Genomic DNA, 6,254 nt, shown 5'->3' on the forward strand with positions numbered 1-6,254 from the left:
ACACTTTGTTAGTTCCCTTTGGATCGACAAAACCTTCCGGTTGCATCATATACAACTCTTCTTCCAGAAATCCATTCAGGAATGCAGTTTTGACATCCATTTGCCAAATTTCATAATCATAAAATGCGGCAATTGCTAACATGATTCGGACAGACTTAAGCATCGCTACGGGTGAGAAGGTCTCATCGTAGTCAATCCCTTGAACTTGTCAAAAACCTTTTGCAACAAGTCGAGCTTTATAGACAGTAACATTACCGTCAGCGTCAGTCTTCTTCTTGAAGATCCATTTATTCTCGATGGCTTGCCGATCATCGGGCAAGTCAACCAAAGTCCACACTTTGTTCTCATACATGGATCCCATCTCAGATTTCATGGCCTCAAGCCATTTTGCGGAATCTGGGCTCACCATCGCTTCTTCATAGTTCGTAGGTTCGTCGTGGTCTAGTAACATAACCTCCAGAACAGGATTACCGTACCACTCTGGTGCGGATCTTACTCTGGTTAACCTACGAGGTTCAGTAACAACTTGATCTGAAGTTTCATGATCATCATAATTAACTTCCTCACTAATTGGTGTAGACGTCACAGGAACCGGTTTCTGTGACAAACTACTTTCTAATAAGGGAGCAGGTACTATTACCTCATCAAGTTCTACTTTCCCCCCACTCACTTCTTTCGAGAGAAACTCCTTCTCTAGAAAGGATCCATTCTTAGCAACAAATGTCTTGCCTTCAGATCTATGATAGAAGGTGTACCCAGCAGTTCCCTTTGGGTATCCTATGAAGACACATTTCTCCGATTTGGGTTCGAGCTTATCAGGTTGAAGCTTTTTCACATAAGCATCGCAGCCCCAAACTTTAGGAAACAACAACTTTGGTTTCTTGCCAAACCACAGTTCATAAGGTGTCGTCTCAATGGATTTTGGTGGTGCCCTATTCAATGTGAATGCGGCCGTCTCTAAAGCATAACCCCAAAACGATAGCGGTAAATCAGTAAGAGACATCATAGATCGCACCATATCTAGTAAAGTACGATTACGACGTTCAGACACACCATTACGCTGTGGTGTTCCGGGTGGCGTGAGTTGTGAAACTATTCCACATTGTTTCAAATGTAGACCAAACTCATAACTCAAATATTCTCCTGCACGATCAGATCGTAGAAACTTTATTTTCTTGTTACGATGATTTTCAACTTCACTATGAAATTGTTTGAATTTTTCAAATGTTTCAGGCTTATGTTTCATTAAGTAGATATACCCATATCTGCTTAAATCATCTGTGATGGTTAGAAAATAACGATACCCGCCGCGAGCCTCAACATTCATTGGACCACATACATCAGTATGTATGATCTCCAACAATTCAGTTGCTCGCTCCATAGTTCCGGAGAACGGCATTTTAGTCATCTTGCCCATGAGGCATGGTTCGCAAGTACCAAGTGATTCCAAAAGTCCATCAGTATGGAGTTTCTTCATGTGCTTTACACCAATATGACCCAAACGGCAGTGCCACAAATAAGTTGCACTATCATTATCAACTCTGCATCTTTTGGCTTCAACATTATGAATATGTGTATCACTACTATCGAGATTCATCAAAAATAGACCACTCTTCAAGGGTGCATGACCATAAAATATATTACTCATATAAATAGAACAACCATTATTCTCGGATTTAAATGAATAACCGACTCGCATCAAACAAGATCTAGATATAATGTTCATGCTCAATGCTGGCACCAAATAACAATTATTTAGGTCTAAAACTAATCCCGAAGGTAGATGTAGAGGTAGCGTCCCGACGGCGATCACATCGACTTTGGAACCATTTCCCACGCGCATCGTCACCTCGTCCTTAGCAAGTGTTCGCTTAATCCGTAGTCCCTGTTTTGAGTTGCAAATATTAGCAACAGAACCAGTATCAAATACCCAGGTGCTACTGTGAGCTCTGGTAAGGTACACATCAATAACATGTATATCACATATACCTTTGTTCACCTTGCCATCCTTCTTATCCGCCAAATACTTGGGGCAGTTCCGCTTCCAGTGACCAGTCTGCTTGCAGTAGAAGCACTCAGTCTCAGGCTTAGGTCCAGATTTGGGTTTCTTCTCTTGAGCAGCAACTTGTTTGTTGTTCTTCTTGAAGTTCCCCTTCTTCTTCCCTTTGCCCTTCTTCTTGAAACTGGTGGTCTTATTGACCATCAACACTTGATGCTCCTTCTTGATTTCTACCTCCGTAGCCTTTAGCATTGCGAAGAGCTCGGGAATCGTCTTATCCATCCCTTGCATGTTATAGTTCATCACGAAGCTCTTGTAGCTTGGTGGCGGTGATTGAAGAATTCTGTCAATGATGCTATCATCTGGAAGATTAACTCCCAGTTGAATCAAGTGATTGTTATACCCAGACATTTTGAGTATATGCTCACTGACAGAACTATTCTCCTCCATCTTGCAGCTGTAGAACTTATTGGAGACTTCATATCTCTCAATCCGGGCATTTGCTTGAAATATTAACTTCAACTCCTGGAACATATCATATGCTACATGACGTTCAAAACGTCGTTGAAGTCCCGGTTCTAAGCCGTAAAGCATGGCACACTGAACTATCGAGTAGTCATCAGCTTTGCTCTGCCAGACGTTCATAACATCTGGTGTTGCTCCTGCAGCAGGTTTGGCACCTAGCAGTGCTTCCAGGACGTAATTCTTCTGTGCAGCAATGAGGATAATCCTCAAGTTATGGACCCAGTCCGTGTAATTGCTACCATCATCTTTCAACTTTGCTTTCTCAAGGAACGCATTAAAATTCAACGGAACAACAGCACGAGTCATCTATCTACAACAAACATAGACATGCAAAATACTATCAGGTACTAAGTTCATGATAAATTTAAGTTCAATTAATTATATTACTTAAAAACTCCCACTTAGATAGACATCCCTCTAATCATCTAAGTGATCACGTGATCCAAATCAACTAAACCATAACCGATCATCACGTGAAATGGAGTAGTTTTTAATGGTGAACATCACTATGTTGATCATATCTACTATATGATTCACACTCGACCTTTAGGTCTTAGTGTTCCGAGGCCATATCTGCATATGCTAGGCTCGTCAAGTTTAACCTGAGTATTCTGCGTGTGCAAAACTGGCTTGCACCCGTTGTAGATGGACGTAGAGCTTATCATACCCGATCATCACGTGGTGTCTGGGCACGACGAACTTTGGCAAAGGTGCATACTCAGGGAGAACACTTTTATCTTGAAATTTAGTGAGAGATCATCTTATAATGCTACCGTCAATCAAAGCAAAATAAGATGCATAAAAGATAAACATCACATGCAATCAATATAAGTGATATGATATTGGCATCATCGTCTTGTGCTTGTGATCTCCATCTCCGAAGCACCATCATGATCACCATTGTCACCGGCGTGACACCTTGATCTCCATTGTAGCATCGTTGTCGTCTCACCAACTATTGCTTCTATGACTATCGCTACTGCTTAGTGATAAAGTAAAGCAATTACAGGACGATTGCATTGCATACAATAAAGCGACAACCATATGGCTCCTGCCAATTGCCGATAACTCGGTTACAAAACATGATCATCTCATACAATAAAATATAGCATCATGTCTTGACCATATCACATCACAACAAGCCCTGCAAAAACAAGTTAGACGTCTTCTACTTTGTTGTTGCAAGTTTTAGGTGGCTGCTACGGGCTGAGCAAGAACCATTCTTACCTACACATCAAAACCACAACGATAGTTCGTCAAGTTAATGTTGTTTTAACCTTCTCAAGGACCGGGCGTATCCACACTCGGTTCAACTAAAGTTGGAGAAACTGACACCCGCCAGCCACCTGTGTGAAAAGCACGTCGGTAGAACCAGTCTCGCGTAAGCGTACGCGTAATGTCGGTCCGGGCCGCTTCATCCAACAATACCGCCGAACCAAAGTATGACATACTGGTAAGCAGTATGACTTGTATCGCCCACAACTCACTTGTGTTCTACTCGTGCATATAACATCAACGCATAAAACCAGGCTCAGATGCCACTGTTGGGTAACGTAGTAATTTCAAAAGAATTCCTACGCACATGCAAGATCATGGTGATGCATAGCAACGAGAGGGGAGAGTGTGTCCACGTACCCTCGTAGACCGAAAGCGGAAGTGTTAGCACAACACGGTTGATGTAGGCGTACGTCTTCACGATCCGACCGATCAAGTACCGAACGCACGACACCTCCGAGTTCTGCACACGTTCAACCCGATGACGTCCCTCAAACTCCGATCCAGTCGAGCTTTGAGGGAGAGTTCTGTCAGCACGACGGCGTGGTGATGATGTTGATGTTCTACCATCGCAGGGCTTCGCCTAAGCACCGCTACGATATTATCGAGGTGGACTATGGTGGAGATGGGCACCGCACACGGCTAAAAGATCTAAGAGATCAATTGTTGTGTCTATGGGGTGCCCCTCTCCTCTGTATATAAAGGGGGGAGGAGAAGGCCGGCCAAGGGGAGGAGGCGCGCCCAAGGGGGGAGTCCTACTCCCACCGGGAGTAGGACTCCTCCTTTTCCTATTTGGAGAGGGAGAGGGAAGGAAGAGGAAGGAGGGAGGAAGGAAAGGGGGGCCGGCCCCCCTCCCTATTCGGATTGGGCTTGGGGGGCGCGCCCCCTCCCTTGCTCCTTTCCCCTCCTTTCCACTAAAACCCATTAAGGCCCATATACCTCCCGGGGGGTCCCGATAACCTCCCGGTGCTCCGGTATTATCCCGATCTCACCCAGAACCATTCCGGTATCCAAATATAGTCGTCCAATATATCGATCTTTACATCTCGACCATTTCGAGACTCCTCGTCATGTCCATGATCACATCCGGGACTCCGAACTACCTTCGGTACATCAAAACACATAAACTCATAATATAACCGTCATCGAACTTTAAGCGTGCGGACCCTACGGGTTCGAGAACTATGTAGATATGACCGAGACACGTCTCCGGTCAATCACCAATAGTGGAACGTGGATGCTTATATTGGCTCCTACATATTGTACGAAGATCTTTATCGGTCAAACCGCATAACAACATACGTTGTTCCCTTTGTCATCGGTATGTTACTTGCCCGAGATTCGATCGTCGGTATCTCAATACCTAGTTCAATCTCGTTACATACAAGTCTCTTTACTCGTTCCATAATACATCATCTCACAACTAACTCATTAGTTGCAATGCTTGCAAGGCTTAAGTGATGTGTATTACCGAGTGGGCCCACAGATACCTCTCTGACAATCGAAATGACAAATCCTAATCTCGAAATACGCCAACCCAATAAGTACCTTCGGAGACACCTGTAGAGCACCTTTATAGTCACTCAGTTACGTTGTGACGTTTGGTAGCACACAAAATGTTCCTCCGGTAAACGAAAGTTGCATAATCTCATAGTCATAGGAACATGTATAAGTCATGAAGAAAGCAATGGCAACATACTAAACGATCAAGTGTTAAGCTAACGGAATGGGTCAAGTCAATCACATCATTCTCCTAATGATGTGATCTCGTTAATTAAATGACAACTCTTTGTCTATGGCTAGGAAACATAACCATCTTTGATCAACGAGCTAGTCAAGTAGAGGCATACTAGTGACACTCTGTTTGTCTATGTATTCACACATATATCATGTTTCCGGTTAATACAATTCTGGCATGAATAATAAATTTTTATCATGATATAAGGAAATAAATAATAACTTTATTATTGCCTCTACGGCATATTTCCTTCAAACAGGTGGCCACCAAGCTCACCCTCTCACACAGGGTAGGTACATCACGGTGCAAACATACGACTTCGACCAAGTGGGCGCTCTGATATTAAGCAATCTACCAACTCACCTCCCTACCGCTGTCAGTGAGAGTCATTATGGATAGCTTGAGCAGTTTCGGTCGCTCCTTTGGGTAGGGTATGACTAGATATTCTATGGCTGGTGCAAGATTAATTGGGAGCCAATCTTTATAGGCCGAAGACCCTTCATGAACTTGGCATCTTACACCCAGGGAATGTTCTAAAGCCCTTTGGTTGTTATTCGAGGAGGTGATCCTCAACAAGCTAATAAGTGGGCATGGGCACGCCCTATGAGATAGTTGTGGTTAGTATTTGGGATTGTACAAGGGTGCACTTCTGATATGATCAGTGGGCAAGGACAATTAGAACATGTGTCTAAATAAACTAAATTCAAATTTAAACTA

This window comes from Triticum urartu, chromosome 6A (assembly GCF_056163025.1).
Source record: "Triticum urartu cultivar PI428250 chromosome 6A, HENAU_Tu73, whole genome shotgun sequence".
Classification (NCBI taxonomy): domain Eukaryota; kingdom Viridiplantae; phylum Streptophyta; class Magnoliopsida; order Poales; family Poaceae; genus Triticum; species Triticum urartu.